The following is a 17,769-nucleotide window of genomic DNA, read 5'->3' as shown; positions in this document are numbered from 1 at the left end:
GCCCCAGAATGGGCTGAAGGAAGGGGTTGGGGGTCAGGGGGGTGCTGGGGCACAGGTGAGCCCCACATTACAGCTGTTTCCTCCTGCTGACTACTTATCCCTTATTCCCATCTGATCCTTCCCTGCGCCTAAGAGCAAGGAAGGGGGGTAGGCCAACGAAGCCAGTAGGAAAGTGTTTTTCAATGGTCTCCTCTTCCAGGAAGCCTTTTTTTGAGCCCAGGAGATCCCTGAGAGGGCTTGCTTATCTAGAGGTCTTGTCCCATCATTTGGGGTTTGCATCTGGGTGGTTACCTCCTATTAGCATTATAGTGGGTGAGATGCATATCATTATGGAAAAATGATCATGATGCTGATAGAAGACATTTATTGAGCTCGGCACTGGGCTAACGACAACATTATTACCCCATTTTACAGATGAGGAGACTAAGGCATGGAGAGGCCAAATATACTAGTCAACTAAGGCTGCTTTAACAAAACACCAGAGACTGGAGAGCTCAAACAACAGAAGTGCATTTTCTCATAGTGCTGGAGGCTGGAGGCCCACCCAAGATCAGGATGCTGCCATGGCCGGGTTCTGGTGAGAGCTCTCTTTTCCTGGCTTGCAGATGGTTACCTTCTTGCCATGTCATCCTGTGGCAGAGAGGGAGATAGAAGTTCCTCTCTGCTCCTTTTTTTTATAAGGCCACCAATCCAGTTGGTGTAGCCTCCCATCCTTACAACCTCATTGAACCTTACCTGCTTCCAAAATCCTTACCTCCAATCACAGGCACCCTAGAGGTTAGAGCTTTAACATATGAAAGGGGGAGGGGTGGGGTCCTCTGGTCCTTAGCACCAAATCACTGACCCACGGACACACCTGGTGAGTTGTAGAGGCCTGGCTGATTCTGAGGGAAATGAGGAATCTACCCTGTATACCCTCAGATGTTCTGGGAAGTTCCCACTCTTGAGCCTTCTGTGCAGATGAAAAATCACAGATCAGCTTTTCTGAAAAGGAACTCTATGGTGCGTGTCTGAGGTTCTATCCAAATGATCACCAGGTGCCAGCCACATGTCCTATACGTGTACCCAGGGGCCTCCTTTCCGGAGTCTTCAACCAAACCTGCCCATCCTGGGTTCTTCTCGAGTGTTCAGCACTGAGCCAGGGACCAAAGCAAGATTCACCACAGTGGACACTCCTCCTTGAGGGGTTGCTGGCTTGCTGGCTTGCTGTGTGCAGACCCTGTGCTAAAACGTTTTTCAGAGAATCTGGCCTCAACCTGAATTCTCACCATGTGATAGACAATCTCAGTCTCAGAGCACAGTTAGGTCCTCTGCCTTGTGAGTACAAAGCCAAGACAGGAATCCGGGGCTCACACTGTGATCCACTGGGGCCCCAGGCAGAGCTAAGTGACATCTTCTGGGCAGCGTGGATTTTTTTTCTCTGGCTGGCTGCCTGATGTGCCGTGATGCTCTGGGAAAGGGCAGGTTTCTTTGATGTGATTTCTAAATAGGTGAGATGTTGGTGACATGTCCTCTCCCATCACATCGCATGCTGGTGGGGTGGACAGTGAGCCCCAGGCCTTTTCTGGAGCGCCTCTTTGACTCTTGGACACTCACACAGAAAGGCTACAAGGAGGTCTTTTGGAGATGTGCTCTAATGAGCAGAGAAGAGGGGTCTTTCATTAGCATAACAAGAGTTTGCAATGAAATAGGTACTCCAGAGAGCACTTGAAAGCTGTTTGTTCTTTCAAGCAGGCTGAAGTCCCCTCTAGCTCCAAGCTCTCCTGCAGAAGCCTGCTCCAGATAGGGCTCCCCCCCATCCCCCACCACCCTGAGTCCTGGGAGCATTTGCACATCCCAGGCATGGGCTTTGGGCCAGGGAATGTGGACAGAGGGGCCCTCGTGGGAGCCAGGAGCTGGGCCTACCCCATCTCTTCCCTCTTGCAGCAATTATCCTGCCAAGCAGCAACTTCACTCCCTCTGGGATTCCCTTCACTGGGGCAAGGCTGATCGGCTTAAGGGGGCTCTGTCCTTGCTGGGCCTTTGGCCTCTCTGTCCCCTCAGGTGGCCTCTGCACAGACTGATGCTGGATTTGCACTCACTTAGCCTGGGAGATGGAGTTGGGGCCAAGAGGGTACTGATGGCCAGAGAGCAAAGGTTAAGAGGGGTTAAGCTTTCACCCCAGAAGGTCACTCATCAGCCCTGAGACAAGTACCTCACAGGTATTTTCCTAAGCCCTAGAGCAGAGGTAGGCTTGCAGGGAATGTCCATTCATTTACTAAGGAAACACCATCTTCCTGGTTTGGACACTCCTTCACCACAGTTTCTTATTACTAAACTGCCTCTGATTTGGGAGCAAGTCACTGCCTCTTTAGGCCTCTGTTTCCCCATCTTTCCAGCAAGGAGCTTGGACTTAACAGTCAATGGCAGATGGCTGGTTGTCTTGGCCTAACTGAGCCCATAACCATATTTCTGTTCTTGGGTAGTGAGAGGAATTTAGTCTGGACAAGGTGGTTAACATGGAAGATGGTCAGCAAGCCTCCCTGCAGGGGCTGTAAGGTATTTTTCCCGTGGGAATGCTGGGGATCAGAGCAGATCCTGCCAGTCTCTGATGGAGCAGTGAGTGGGGATGAGCCTTAAGCTTCGCCACAGCTCCTCCCATTTGCCCATCTGAATGGCTCTAATTCAGAGGGTCTGGTGCCCAGCAGGCCCCACCAGTGGGGTGAGATCAAACCTGACAACCCAGCAGGGTCCCCTCAGTTAGAGGGATTGGGGTAGTCTTCCACCTTCTGCCTCTGACCAATTAGGTATGGTGCCAAGGCCTAACTCTCAGGATGGTGGCATCCCTGCCAGCTATGCAGCCTGGGAGCTCAGGCCTCACGTGGAAGGGCCATAGTGAGTGTTGTGGGTGGCTGTGGGAAGCATATCAGAGGCTGCTCCTTTGATGAGCATGATGGAGCTCACAGTGAGGAAAGAAAGGGTGAGGGGGACTAAGTGCTCAGCTTTTCTTTCCCCCACAGGGGACTTTCTGTTCTCATTCAGGAGAGTGCTCCAACCTCCTCTGCAGGGAGTTGGAGTCAAGGCCACAGGCTCCTCTGGGACTTCCCAGAATTTCCCATCTTGGTGGGTAAGAGAGAGGCAGCTGGTCTGAGGAAAGGACACCAGATGTGGACACAGGACTGCCCAGAGGCCTACTGGGGCTTCAGAGCGTGGGTCTGGGACCAGGAGGTATGAGGAGCTATCCAAACTCCATTACTGGCTGGGAAATTTGGGCAGGTCATCATAGCACCTTTCTATGCTTCTGGACGGGCTCTCCAACCATATACTGGGGCAGTTATGCACTGCTGATGAGGGAAGCGTGTGAACACCCTGAGAGGGTGTTTGTGCCATGATGAGTGCTCAGTAAATGACAACCACAGTGAAGTTAACAAGAAGAAAGGATCAGATATTGTGCTTGGTGCTCGAAGCTCTCAGAGAAGGCTCTTTCCAGCCCTAGGTGGAGAGGAGATGCGAGTCCTGCCAGCGGATAATAATCGTTGCTGACATCTGTGGAGTGGTTACTCCAGTGCAGGTACCAACTGTTTCTACTGTTTATGGCATTTATTCCTATCAAATCCCTGATCCCCATTTTACAAATGAGCCCAATAAGGCTCTGACGGGGGCTGGGTTTAAGCCACATATTGGATTCAGGGCCTGAGTTTTTAAACAAAAGCTCCCATGACTGTGAGCTGGGCCCCCTATAATCTCTCTTGAGCTGTTTCAGAAAGTGATATGGGGTTGGGCAGAGAAGAGGGAAACAGCAGTCCCACCAACACCCTGGTCCTATGGTGAGAGTATAGAGAGGGCAGCCCACCCTTCCTTCTCCCAGAGAAAGGGCACTGAGACTTCTCCAATCTCTGTTCCTGGGGCAGCAGCCTCGGCTTGCCCTGGCCATGATGCTCCACGCTAGTCAAAAGTCTGTGGCCTCACCTCCTTATTACATTCTTCTGTGAAGAAGAGTAGGGGAGGGGTGAGGAAAGCCTGTATCCTCAGGATAGAAAATAGGAGATGTGAAAATAGAAGATTTTTAAAAGATTCAATTTATTTATTTATTTTAGGGGTGGGGAGAGGGACAAGCAGACTCCACACTGAGTGCCGAGCCCCAGGCTCTGGGCTCTGGAAGAGAGTCCAAAGCTCAAACCACTAAGCCACCCAGGTGATTCCTGTGAAAATAGAAGATTTTAAAGTCAAAGAAGATGTTGTTCTGACAGCCTGGTTCCTGGTTGCATTCGGCCAGAACAGAGAGTGGATCCCTAAGACTCAGCAAGTCAGCAAGGCCCAGACATGGACCAGAGAAAGTGGATTGAATGGCCATATTGAGCAGCTTCTCTGATGGGGTTTTAAGAATGAGTATGGGGAGGGGGGAGCAGGCCCTATAATCTATGCTTTCCCAATGGAAAAGGGCTCATCAACCCCCTCCCAGCAGAGATGAATATGGCAGTGAGGGACAGATGGCAGTCCCCAGAGAGGCAAATGGGAAGAGGAAAACCTCTGCTTCGTGGAAGGAGATAGGTCAGGGTTTGAGCAAAGCTTAGCAACACAGAGTTCCCTCTGTGGCATTTCTTTCTTTGGGGACCTTGCCCCAGAGATCTCCTAGAACAGTCTGGGGGCCCCAGGAAGGTTGCTCTGCCAAGAGAGACAGGAAAAATGATGTGCTCTAGATGGGGCTGGTGGGCAGGCAGGGGGTGGGGGGCAGAACTGTCTCACCCTGGCTAACCCCAGGTAAGCCCTCTGCCGGTGCCTCTAAAATGAAGCTAATGCCACTGCCAGGCCTCCTTAGGCCCAGAGACATCCAAAGGGCCTCAGTCAGGCCAGGGCTGGGCCTTTTTTGTCCACTTCTCTGCCCATTCAGTGCCCACAGAGCTTTTCAGAAATCTCTTACTATTATCATGGGGATGCTAAGGCCCAGAAAATTTTAAGCCTTTAAAAACTTCCCAGAGAATTTTTTTTTTCCTGAGGAGATTTTTCTTACTGTGATTTTTGACCATGGAAATATCTAGTCGCTGTAGACCTCATATCAGGAACTTGAAGGATGTGAATCAGGATGGCTGATCTGTGTGTGTGTGGAGGGGGGGAGGTGCTCTCTTTCCCTTGGAGAATTTGATAACACAGGGATGAGACTGGATGACGCATGGCTTAGGTGAGGTAGGTGCTGGGGTAGTCCTAGACCTACAGCAGGAGAAAAACCTCTCCAATTGGCTCTGAAATTAGCGAGTTACTGAAAGCTGTCTCCCTAGTGGCAGTGCTCCGGAGTCCACACCAGTCTCTCCTACCCCTCTAAGAGCCCACTGGTCTTCTCTTCATACTTCAGAGACAGTATCTGGGAAGGCCCCCTCTTCCTGAAACCCTGGATCCTGATACCCCTGAGAACTAGCCTCTCTGGGCCCCTCTCCTTCCCATTGCCCAGACAGACTTCGCCAGGCAGAAACCGCAAGCCCATCGCTGCATGGTCTTTGAGAGGCTGAGTGACCAGAAAATCCTTGCCCTGCTTCCCATCTCAGGGTCTCTGGCTCACTAAAGGGGGCTGTGTCAGTTTGCCTGAGAGGGTGGGGGTAGGGGTGAGGTGGGTGCAAGGCAGGGAGGGCCAGGGACCCCAATGAAGCAGTCACAGAATAACTGAGGACCTATCTACCTACCTACCTGCCAGCTTTGGATCCATGTTCCTGGCTCCCATTTGAGGTTTACCAAGAAAATTTTAAGCCTTTAAAAACTTCCCAAGTCCGACCCCATATCATATCACGATATGAGAATGTCTCCGGATCCCATTATTAAATTTAAATTTTTTCTGCAACTACGTAAGTTGAGTTGATTTACACCTGACTCATTAAGGATGCTATATTACAGACATTTAATTAAATTAGTATTAATTTTAATTTTGCTGCAGTTTTGTCGTTTAGAGCTAGAAAAAAAATTTTTTTTCAAGTTTCAAACATTTCCTTAGGGCCCGTGATCAAGCCGGAGGCTTTGTGCTTCTGTTTTGTAGGGTTGTGGCTGCAAGGAGGTGGGGGTGGGGGTGGGGGAGACGGTCCGTCCCCCTCCGCCAGCCTCCGCGGGCCCTTCGGGAGGCGCCAGATTGTGTGGGCGGCGTCGCCTGGGGATGGTGGGATGTGGCTCCCACCCGGCCGAGGGCAGGGGAGTCTCACCGGCTCGCGGGGAAGCGCGGCCCGAGCGGCCCGGTCCCCTCCCCCAGGCCGAGGAGGGGGCCGCCGAAAGCTCTCCAATTGGACAGCCTTTCATCTCTTTGTTTTTACAGTGATTAACCCGTCCGAGCTCGCTGCGAGCGTGGCCGCGGGCAGCGCCGGGGAGGGGAGCGGAGGGCAGGCCGGGAGGGGGGGCGCTCTGCGCTTTGTCGCTTTCAGGGTATCCGCTGCCATAGCAATGGGCCTTTCTAAGGCCTGACTTTCATTCGATTCCATTAAAAAGCCTGTGTGCTGGGTCTCGCGAGTTGGAGAGGGCGTTCCGGCTTCCCCAGCCTCGCCCTGTGCCCCTCGCCCTTGGGGAGGGGCGCGCGCAGACCCGGCTGGGTCGCCGGACCGGAGGGGGCGGGGAGGAGCCGAGGACTTGATTTTGGGCACACGGCACCCTTCTCTCGGGTCGCCCAAGGTGGGAGGCCAGCCCAGCCGGCCTGCGCCCCCCCCCCGCCCCCGGGAGCCCCTTCCTCTCCAGGGGCGTTGGGGCTGGAAGGAGCAAGCAGTTCAGCCCCTGTCCGGCCAGAGGGAGGCCAGGGCACCTGCCGGTCGCTCCACCTCTGCATGCATTTCACACTTTCTATCCTGTTAGGCGTCCGCACCCCTATGCCTATGCGGACTTTTTCCCCTCTGGTTTTTATGTCATGTGGATTTAATCTAGTTAGACGATTTTCTGCTTAAAATTGCATTGTTAACAGCAATTGTTTAAAAGTGGACCGAGGGCCCGGGCACCCAATCTTTGAACCGGGCGGGCTTTGCGTGCCTCTGCTCGGCGCCCGAATCGGCCAGCGGAGATCCGAGCGGGGAGGGGGAGGGCGACGCAGAACAATCCTCGGGCTTTCTTGCCGCCGAGCCTCAGGGCCTTTTCCCCGAGCGCAAACAGATGCAAATGTCTCTGCAAACATTGCACAAAGCTATAAAGAGAGAGGCGGCGGCTCCGGCCTCAATAGCCCTTTAAATCCAGTCCAATTGCCCCTAAGTAGAGGTAAAGGGTCTGCACGCATTTTTTCACTTTGGCTGGAAGGGGTGCTTGAGAGGCGAGGGCTTGCGGGAGCGGGGGCTGCGGGCTCCCCCGGCGCAATGGTTTGCGCCATCTACCCCAGCTGCGGCGCACAGAAGACGGGCTGAAGGTGCGGTGGCTCTGGGGACTCAGCGCCTCAGGCCGGACGGGGACCGCGATGCCACCGAAGCTGGTGCCGCGGGAAGGAGCGCCCGGCGAGGCCGTCGGTCCTTTCAGGCCCACAAAGGCCGCGCTAAATCGCAGCGCGCACAATAGCATGAAAGAGCGCGCTCAGGCCGTTCAGGAACAAAGTGGGATCACACTGCTCCGAGGGGACTAATAAGCTTTTAACTAGTAGGCACGACGGCGTCGCCGCGCCCTTTGTGCGTGCCGCACCGCGGTGACACCGGGTGTGTCCCCTCCCGGCCCCTGGGGGTACAGAGACTCTGTCTTTCCGCGTCCCTCGGAGAATCAGGAGCAGCCGGTGGGCCTAGGACCAGGCATTTGCTTCTCATTTCTCGAGCAGGGGCTCCGGGGGCGGTTCTGAGGGCGCCCAAAGTCCTGCGTGACTGCGGGCGCGCGTGGGCCTCGCGACCCCAGAGGCTCGGGCACTTCTGCACCCTCCCCACCCCCTCGAAGACCCTGTGGAGACTCTGAGATCCTAGACCAGAGGAAGAAGTAGCTCCAGCAGAAGATGCCAGCGTGGGTGCAGACTCGGCTGCTGGTCCCCAGCAGGAGGCCGCCAAGCTGCCACCGTCTCCAGCGCAAGGCCTTCCCTCTGTACACCGCTGGCGAAGTGTGCCCAGGGTGTCCTGGGCGGTGGAACCCCAGCACAACACGCCAGGAGTGGTCCCTGACCCCTTCACCCTCTTCCTTGCCTGTGTGACCTAACACACCATCCATATCTATTGAGGCCAGGGGGTGGGGGTGGGGGTGGAGGAAGTGTGGTCCTATTATCACCGACCTTCTGCCCTGGTGGTCTCAGGGATGAAAATCAAATTATACATTAGGTGTAGCCCCCCAGGGAGCCACCAACTCTTCACACCCCAGCGGGAGTGGGTTTAATCCGATTGCTGGGGGGTAGGAAGAAATGATTCCCCCCCCACCCCCACCACCAGGTATGCACTTATCTCTGATATGGCTCAGTCCCTAAACTTTACCTTGAGGGCAAGGATGTGGACAATGAGGATGTTCCCGGGCAGTCTGTGAAACAAATGAATGAGTTGCTGAGTGGAGGTGTTCTGGACAGAGAAGTCTCCCAATCACCCAGTGGTGGCTCACTCCGAGCCTCGAGTGCCAGGGAAGATGCCTTCCCTTGATGGCATCCCAGAACCCTCTCACAAACTAGCCTTCTCTGCTCCCAGGGTTCTTCCCCCCCCCCCCATGGTGTCACTTTCACTTGTTACCATCTGTTATGTCAGAGCCCCAGTCTGTCATTTTCTGGAAGTGGTAGATCCCAGCTCCAGATGCAATCCAGTCTTTTCTTAAAGCTGGAGTTGTGTGTGTGCCCAACAGCACTTTCCTCCACCTCAAATGCCTTGGGACACCTTTACTGCCCCAAAAGCATGGTTGGCAGCATATGCTAACTAGATCCTAGCCTGGCTAATGTTGGCCATCATTATTTTTTTATTTTTTTATTCAAATTCAATTTGCCAACATATAGTATAACACCCAGTGCTCATCCCATCACGTGCCCTCCTTAGTGCCCATCACCCAGTCACCCCATCCCCCACCCACCTTCCCTGCTGCAACCCTTTGTTTCTCAGAGTTAGGAGTCTCATGTTTTGTCTCCTTTTCTCATTTCCCCTTACTCAGTTTCCCTCCTTTCCCTTATAATCCCTTTCACTATTTCTTTTTTTTAATTTTTATTTATTTATGATAGTCACACACACAGAGAGAGAGAGAGGCAGAGACACAGGCAGAGGGAGAAGCAGGCTCCATGCACTGGGAGCCCGACGTGGGATTCGATCCGGGGTCTCCAGGATCGCGCCCTGGGCCAAAGGCAGGCGCCAAACCGCTGCGCCACCCAGGGATCCCTCTTTCACTATTTCTTATATTCCACACGAGTGAAACCATATGACGATTGTCCGATCGACTTATCTCACTCAGCATAGTACCCTCCAGTTCCATCCACGTGGAAGCAAATGGTGGGTATTCGCCCTTTCTGATTGGCCATCATTATTTACAGAAGCTTTTTTGTGCAAATGTCAACGGTGCCAACCCACTGAAGCGGTGTGTATCCCCGTGGTACAGGTGAGAACATCCAGGCGCAGAGTTGGTGTCACTTGGCAACAGAGCCAGGGTCCCCATCGGAACCTTGGCGGTTGGTTCCAAAGCCCAGGTTCTGTTCCGTGTTTGTCAGCAGCCGAGCTTCTTTCTTCTCTAACTCCACCCCCGCCTTCTCTAACCATTTCTGCAGGCTGGGGGGACGCAGCCTGCCTCCCAAGAGGCGCGTCCCGGTCGCCCCGGGCAGGTGCAGGGCCAAGGCGGGCGCGTAGGGCGGGGCGGGGGCGTTATCTCCTGACCGATGGAGGCCTGCACATCTGTTTATCCCTGAAGCGGCGCTGGATTGGATTTCTCGATGTTTATCTCCCTCGGAGGAGCAGTGCGCTGGGGCCGGGAGCGCGCAGCTGCGAATCCCACCGTGATTGACAGGTCGGGAGCCGGGCCTCCCGCCCCTACCGGGTGTGGGGTGTGGGTGCCGGCTGCTCCTCTGCCCACTGCTCGCCCAGATCTGCAAGAGCGCTGCAGGTGAGCGTGCCTGCAGCCAGGTGCCTCTGGGTCCCCCAGTCTGTCGGCGCACACGCTAGGCCTCCCCCTCGTCGAGGACCACCTAGCCCAGCCAGAGAGACAATGTTGATTTAGCGATGCAGACGGGGACCACAGTTGGGTTTGAAGGGCAGTGGGCAGTGAATAGATGGATGAAATCCTAATGAGTCCATTCCTGACCTGTCAGGTATGTAGTGTCAGGGAACTGAGGGAAGGTCCTCAAAAGTGTCCTCTGCTCCCAAGATTGCCTGGAGTGAAGAGGGGGCCCCCTTTTGGGAGAGGAGACTGTGAGCCATAAGTATTTCCAAGTGGGGTCACTTCAGGAGGCTGCAAAGATCAGGGAAACTAAAATTTGATAGTTTAACTACCTTTCCTGGCCATTCCCTCACCCATTCAGGTCACCTCTCTTGGTCTTTTTGTCACTGCAGCTTATGCTTATGTATGTACTCACGGTGTGGTGATGTGACTGATGAGGGCAGGGGCTGGGTCAGTGCTGAGGCACCCTGGCTTATTACAGTGTCAGTATATGGGCTTCAGTCCCCCTGTCCCAGTGACTGCCTAATAGATGTGATTGGTTCCTCTAAAGCTTTCATGCCAATTCCCTCACTTCACCCACCTCCAAGCTCCCCATTTTCACTTTCCAGTCTCCTTTAGAGAGAGATTACTGGGCACCCTCTGTGTTCCTGATGTTAGGGACAGATTAGTGCATTTATCACAGCCCATACCCATCCCTTACAGTGGCCATCTGGGAATCTTGAGCAACAGGAGATAGGACACTCAGTGTGGGCAGTGCATGCTCCACTCAGTCCACTTGCTAAGGGCTACAAGTCTACAGAGAGAGCATCGGTTGGTCTTACTGGCTTTGTGGGTGGCCCTTGTATCTTTGGTGATGACATGCAAGGACCTGGATTTATCATTTCACCCACACTACATTGAGCTGGCTAGTGGCAATAACCCCAAAATAAATTGAAGTGTTGTTTTGATGGGGAAATGGCTACTGGGTGGCTCCATGTGGGACAAATGTCCACTTCCTCTGGCAGAACAGGGACTGACTCTCTAGGCTAGAGGGCCAATGCATTGTTAGAATACCAATAAATAGAGATATGACTGTTGTTAGCAACTTCAGTTGCCCTTCTAGCCCTGCACTGGAATAGCTGTCTAGTGGCATGTAGGGTGGGAGTGGTCCTCAAATGCTGTCATATTGGTTTCCTCACTCTTTATGCTGATTCTGTGGAAGCAGACCACAGTTCTTCTGAACACTTACTGAATCAGAAACCACAACTTCCAAGGAGAGCTACCAGGAACAGAAAACCAGGGCTCATACAGTGAGGGATGAGATGACCCAAGACAATGAGTGCATTTCTGTTGAGTGTTTGCCTCTCTTTTCTATAAGCCAGCTGAGACTCAGACCGGGTTCTCTATAGCCAGGAGCTCTGCTAGGAGATCTGAAGAGCAATCACCTGTGCTCACCTGTGCTCTCTTTCTGGTCATGGAGTCAGGTTCAGGCTATTATAAAACAAAGCCTGTTTTGAGACATGGCTTGCTGTGGCTGATTCAGACTTCCAGATAGGGATTTTGTGTTCCTTTTGTGAGTTAGCATGGCCCCTGTGAACGGTCACCCTTAAAGTTGGTATCCACCATGACAGAGGCCAAGACAGGCAGAGGGAGAGGGGTGCCTCATCCTCCCAATTACCTGGGACAGGTGGAACTTAATCCATTCTTTTTGAAACAAATTGTTATGTCCCCGAAGAGACCCTAATGGCCTCTTATCACGGGGAGGCTTAAAAGGTTTTCCCTTTAAGAGCCAGGTCATGAACATCTTGAGGTGACGAGTCAGGAATGGGAGGAATTTAGCCATCCTGAGTTGCTGATGGGGAGGGTCCTGGAGCCTTGTTTGGACAGACTCTATGGGTGGCTTAGCTGAAGAAAGGAGAGCAGCTGAGTGGCTGGAAAGAGGGTATTGGGAAAGGACTGAAGAGTGGGCACAGAGCCCTCTCTGCACTCTGGAGCCTTGAGAATATTTGCTTCTAGAGGAAGATGTTTGGAAATTGTCCTGGGCACCACGCCTAGACCTATGGAGAGCTGAAGGCAGGACTTATGGCGGCATGTGTAAAGCCTCCTTATGGGTGTCTTGGAGCATCTGGGAAGAGCTTCCCTCATTCTGGTTGCTGGTTCAGCTCTCCCCACACCTCTGGGTCACCTCCATCATTTAGGCCACAGCATTGGTCTGGCTGCCTCTGCTCCCTGTCCTCCTCCCCATGCTGCCCCCATTGTAACAGACTCCTCATCTGACCAGGTCCTTCCAGTAGGAACAAAGAGACAAAGTTTCTCCTTTCTAACTTTAAGGAAGGGTCTTCTCTTTTCTAACTATTTACCTTGCTGCCCTGATGAATCATTCAGATCTTTTGGTGTGCCTCCCCCCCTTACCCCACCCCACCCCGCCCCGCCACTCCACAGGAACAATTCACTCCCCCATCTCACTGTGCTTGACATGGCCTGTGGTTGAGGCCTCCCTGCCTGGCCCTTTAGGACACAGGGCTGGAGCAGCCCCTCTGTCCCACACAGAGACCCCAGAGGCCTGCCTCAGACCTGGGAATGGCGGCCTGGGGGAAGCAGCAGGCCATTTGCATTGGTTGACTTGAGATACTGGGGAGGTCTCTCTGCTGAGAGCCTGGGCAGGCCACTGGCTGGGAGAGCTCAAGAAGTGTCCTCAGCTGTGAAGCCTTATTATTTTTTTCTTATGTGGTCAAGGGGTCATTGAAGTTTGAGGTGAAAGTTCTCTAAGCATCTCAGAGTACATGATATGTGCTGGGCCTGGCTTTTCTTTCAGGGTCCTCAGAACCTAGGCTCAGCCTGACACATAGAAAATGCTGAGAAACAACCAGAAGAATTATGGAGCAGCTATAGGAACGAGGAATCAGAGAAGAGAGAGACCACTTTACAGAGTTTTATTACCTGGGTCTCTGACATGTCCTGGGTAGGTTGTAGCTTTTTGTGTCTGTAGAAGAGATTTTCTGGAAAACTTTGCACAAATCAGATTGTTGTAAATTGAAACCTTGGAGTTATCCTAGATTCCTAGAAACTGGGTAAGGGGTGGGGAAGGTCCCTATCTGAGTGGCCTCTGGGAGGTAATTAGGCCATAAGGGTGGAGCCCTCATGAATGGGATTAGTGCCCTTGTAAAAGAGACCCCAGAGAGCTCCCTCAATCCCTCCACCATGTGAGGACACAGTAAGAAGTTGCAACTCAGAAAGAGTGCCCTCACCAGAGCCAGACCGTGCTGGCACCCCAGTCTCAGACTTCTAGCCTCCAGAGCCAGTGAGGGATAAATATCTGTTGTTTATTATCCACCCAGCCAATGGTTTTTGGAGGAGATCATAAAGAGGATGTGACTGTCAGGTGACCCTTGAGCTGGACCTGGGCAATCAGAGGCTCCTTATCTCCTACCCTGGCCTTGGAATGTACATTCTCCTCACCCACCATTCCGTTCTAGGGGCTACTTTAAGGACACAGGCTTGAGAGAGTAATGTAGTATTGAGACCAGCTTGGACTGAACCCCATTAAGGCCTGTAGATGAACTCTCAGGATTCTGGCAGGAGGGTGCCTACATTTACTGTTCTTCAGCCCCCAAGACAAGCCTCCTATGTAAATTCCCTTGCTTATTAAAATCGCCCACCATCTACCAATCTCAAGCCACCTGCCTCTTTCTTCTGGCTCTCCTTGCCCTCCTTGCATCAGTTTCAAGTTTCACACCACAGAGCTCTGGAGGTTTCTGACCAATAGTAGTATTTCCGTATAGCCGCCAGAGCTGACTATGACAAACATGCAGGCCGGATGTCATTTGAAGGGATGACTGGAGTTGGATGGTGTGCTCTCAGGATGGCTCCCTCCCGAGTCTGGCAGGTCAGTGCAGGGTGCTGGCAAGGGCCTCATTTCTTCTCTGTATTGACCTCCTCACTGGGCTGCTTGGGTGTCCTCAAAACATGGCAACTGGCTTCCCCCAAAGCAAGTGTTTCAAGAGAGACCAAGGAAAAGCTTCAGTGTCTTTCCTGCCCTCGCCTCAAGCCATATACCACCATTTCCATAACACTGGGGGTACTCCTCAGGGCATGAGTGACAGGAGGTGAGGGTGATTGGGTGTCCTCTTGGAGGGTGACTCTCGTACCTTCTAATATGGCATATACCTTCTTGTTAATCACATGCAATCATCATCCTTCTTTCTCCATTAGCTCTTGGAGAGCAGGGCTCTTTGTCCCTCCAGTTTCTCATCCACACGTCCATGTGTCCACATGCCTGCCACATACAAGGCACTCAATAGATATTTATTATATTGTAGTTCATTTGAATTGAATTATTTTCCCAGGGCCTGACGGGGGTGAGGGAGGTGGTAGACAGTGCCCTGACTTATGTTTGTAAGACAGAAAATCCACTGCCACTCACAGTCACTTGTTAAATAAGCTGAATATTGGCTCTATGGGTGTCTTCGTTTTAAGTAAGGCCAACCTGTAGTTCAAGGGAGCTAGTGAGGAAAAGTTATAGGAACATGAGTCTGTTCTTCCAAATTCCACAGGAACCAGAATAAAAGGAAGCTTCTTAATCTCCCTATGCCATAGCTTTCCCTCATCTGAAAAAAAACAGGAATATTGCTGAGTATTTTTAAGGATTCAGTGAGACAGTGAATGTGAAGTACATCTTAAGCAGTGGGCTCTCAAAAACCATGTGCGTATTCTTTGACCTTTGGAGGTGGTTGACTCCTAAAATGGCATGTGAGAGAGGTAGAGAAACCCTCTCTGGCACTTTGGGGCTGACTAGGTAATGCTTCAGGTGAGCATCCTTCCTAGAAGGATCTATGGACACCCATGTTGAGGTCCCTGCCTATGAGCAACCCAGGCACCAGGAATTACCCAGGAATGTCGCTGGGTAAGGTGAGGCAGTCATGGTGTCCATTTTCTGACTCGAGCACCTTCAGTCAGACCCTCCTAGGCGCTGGCCCTGGGGGTACAGAGATAGGTGGTATAGTGCAGTTCTTGACCTCAGGGGACTCAGTCTAGGGGAGAAGCAGATTGGTGGGCTAGTCATCCTGGTAGTGCGACAGTGCGGTGTAGAGACAAATCCTAGCGGCTGGGGGGACAAGGGGGAGTTCAGAGACAGCCTTATAGAGGAGGTAATATACCCAGAGCTTTGGGGGCTGACTGGCAGTTGGGGGTGTGAAGGACGTGAGATGAGGCAAGAGAATGTTTCCAGTAGAGGAAACAAACAAAAGCCTGAAGTCACAGAAAGCATGATTTGGGGAGCCATGTGGAGGCATAAAGAGGGGTGAGGCTGGAGAGGCAGAAGATGTGAATAGTCTGGAATTTTATCCTGCAGGAATTTCATGTTTGTGGCCCTAGAAAGACTTAAAGAATGAGGTTGTCAAAACTGTGGTTCTTTTTTTTAAGATTTATTTATTTATTTTGAGGGGGAAGGAACAGAGGGAGAGAGTCTTAAGGAGACTCTGCTCAGCACAGAGCCCAATGTGGGGCTCCATCTCATGACCTGAGCCAAAAGCAAGACTTGGAAGATTAATGGACTGGCCCAACCAGGGACCCCTCAGACTTGTTTTAAGACCCTGTGGTGGTCTTCTGGAGGAGAGAATGAATAAGACCTGAGGCAGGGAGATGGGAGAGGACACTGTGCAGGAACCCTGAAGCCAAGGGTAGGAATCACAGAGGCCAGGACTCCACAGGGCTGGCCTAGGGACCTCCGGTCTGATCTGGAAGGAGAGTCTCAAGTCCCCTCCCTGGGGTCTGCTTAGGGGGGAGGCTTCAGAGAACCACACCACTACATGGTAGCAGAGAAGAGGTGGGGGATTTGATCTGCTGCTCTTTTTACTCTGTACCTGCTTTCTTCTCCTGGAAGAGAGGTGCCTTGTTTCAAAAGAGCTCCACCAAAAAAAAAAAAAAAAAAAAAGAGCTCCAGAGCTCCACTACCTCTCTTTCTCCTTTTCTCCCATTGGAAATGACCTGAAGGCCTTTCAGTGACCCTCCATGTGCTCCCAGCGCTTCTGCTATGCCTAGCTCAGTGGACACTTGGGACAAAGACAGTGGTAGCATGGTTTTATTTCCTCTAAAGATCAGAGCCTGCCTGCCATCTTTGCTTCCTCAACAACTTGTAGTACAGGGTCTGGCCCTGTTAGTGGGGCCCCAGTAAGTACATGATGTTGGCAAATAGATTCAAGCATTGTTTGTTGTTGTTTTAAAGATTTTATTTACTTACTTGAGAGAGCGAGCACAGAGGGGGAGGGAGAAGCAGACCTCTGCTGAGCAGGGAGCCCAATGTAGGGCTTGATCCCAGGACCCCAGGATCGTGACCCCGGCTGAAGGCAGATGCTTAACTGACTGAGCCACCCAGGCACCCCCCCCAAGCATTGTTTTATTTATTTTATTTTATTTATTTCCAAGCATTTTTTAAAAATATTTTATTTATTTAGTTATGAAAGATACAGAGAGAGAAAGAGAGAGAGAGGCACAGGCAGAGGGAGAATCAGGCTCCATGCAGGGAGCCTGACGTGGGACTCTGTCCCAGGTCTCCAGGATCAGGCCCTGGGCCGAAGGTGGCGCTAAACCGCTGAGCCACCGGGGCTGCCCACCAAGCATTGTTTTAAAGCCCTTTCTGCAGAGTCCTTTCGTATGCATGTGCCCGCACGCAAACACACACGTCTACTCACATGTGCGTGCCCCCACCTCACAGAGCCATCTTCCAGAATGGGATTTATCAGATCCGAATCCACTCCATTCCCTCCCCACCCCAGGTTCACAGTCAGGGACGCGAAAGATGAGCCCGGTGCTTTTTCTTTTGAGCTAAAAGACTGTGATCTCAATTAAAAGGAGCCACATCTGTCATGCCCGGCCCTGGGGACTCTGAGGCAGGTCTCTGGGGGCAGCCTAAAGTGTCTTGAACCAGCTCTCTCCATTTGAGGGTGGTAGGCAGCACTCCAGCCGACCATGGAAGGTCCTTGTGGTCTCCTGCCCCTTTTCCCTTCACCCTTTGACCCCCATGAGGCCCCATGCCTGGCTCTGGGCTCTCCCCTTTGGGATCCTTGCCACCCACCCTTGTGTGTGAGGCAGCGGGGGAGGAGAAGTGTCAGGTTCTTGTGGAGGAGAAAATCTGGCTTCCCTGAATTTATTCCTGAATCAACCATCTGCTGAGAGTATTTTCCAGGATTATGATACATTTTTTGAGGGGGTGAGGGAGGGGTAAGGGAGAGGAAATGGTGATTCCTTCTTGACGTCTCCCTTGCTCTTCTCAGAGCCCTGGGAGGCTGGGCATCAGACCCAGCGTCAGGTCTGGCTCTGCCACTTGCTTGACCCTTGCTTGCCCTTTTGTTTGTTCCCTTCTGTGAAATGGAGACAAACAGATGCACTCTGCTGCTTACCTGAGGACTCAATGAGCCACTGTATGTGAAAAGTTTTATGAACTATAGATTCTGCCATTCTTCCATGCTGTTGAGGAGCAGGCATTCGATGAGGGTGGGTGCTCTGCTGCCTAGGGACTTTGGTCCAAGGTGTCATGGCAGCTTTCCCTGTCTAGCTTTCATGGCAGGGGAGCTGGGATACTGTGTGGGAAGCTGACCTGTGGTTAGCAATTAATTAAAACCCACTGACTGCTGGAGAGCATGGGGAAGACAAGGAGTGAAGGCAGCACCTGCTCCAATTCAGTGAGCATGCTCCCCTTCCCCAACTCCAGCATCCTGGCTTGGCCTCAGGCTCTGAAAAATGGCTTTTCTCATAGGAAGAGGTAGGAAGGGGGCATGGCCT

At 52.4% G+C, this 17,769-nt stretch overlaps 1 long non-coding RNA gene across 1 annotated transcript in view; it reads left to right on the top strand.

Annotated features, from left to right (window-relative positions):
• The window catches only part of LOC129494952 (uncharacterized), a 72,701-nt gene that overhangs the window by 29,976 nt on the left and 24,956 nt on the right, over window positions 1-17,769 (top strand). The window contains exon 2 of the long non-coding RNA XR_008661435.1: window positions 415-577. This is a non-coding gene — a long non-coding RNA (uncharacterized LOC129494952). The remainder of the gene's footprint in view (window positions 1-414; window positions 578-17,769) is intronic.

Source organism: Nyctereutes procyonoides, unplaced genomic scaffold, assembly GCF_905146905.1.
Source record: "Nyctereutes procyonoides isolate TBG_1078 unplaced genomic scaffold, NYPRO_anot_genome, whole genome shotgun sequence".
Lineage (NCBI taxonomy): Eukaryota > Metazoa > Chordata > Mammalia > Carnivora > Canidae > Nyctereutes > Nyctereutes procyonoides.
Note: the sequence above shows the minus strand (reverse complement) of the source record. Positions and strands in the feature narration are given on the sequence as shown.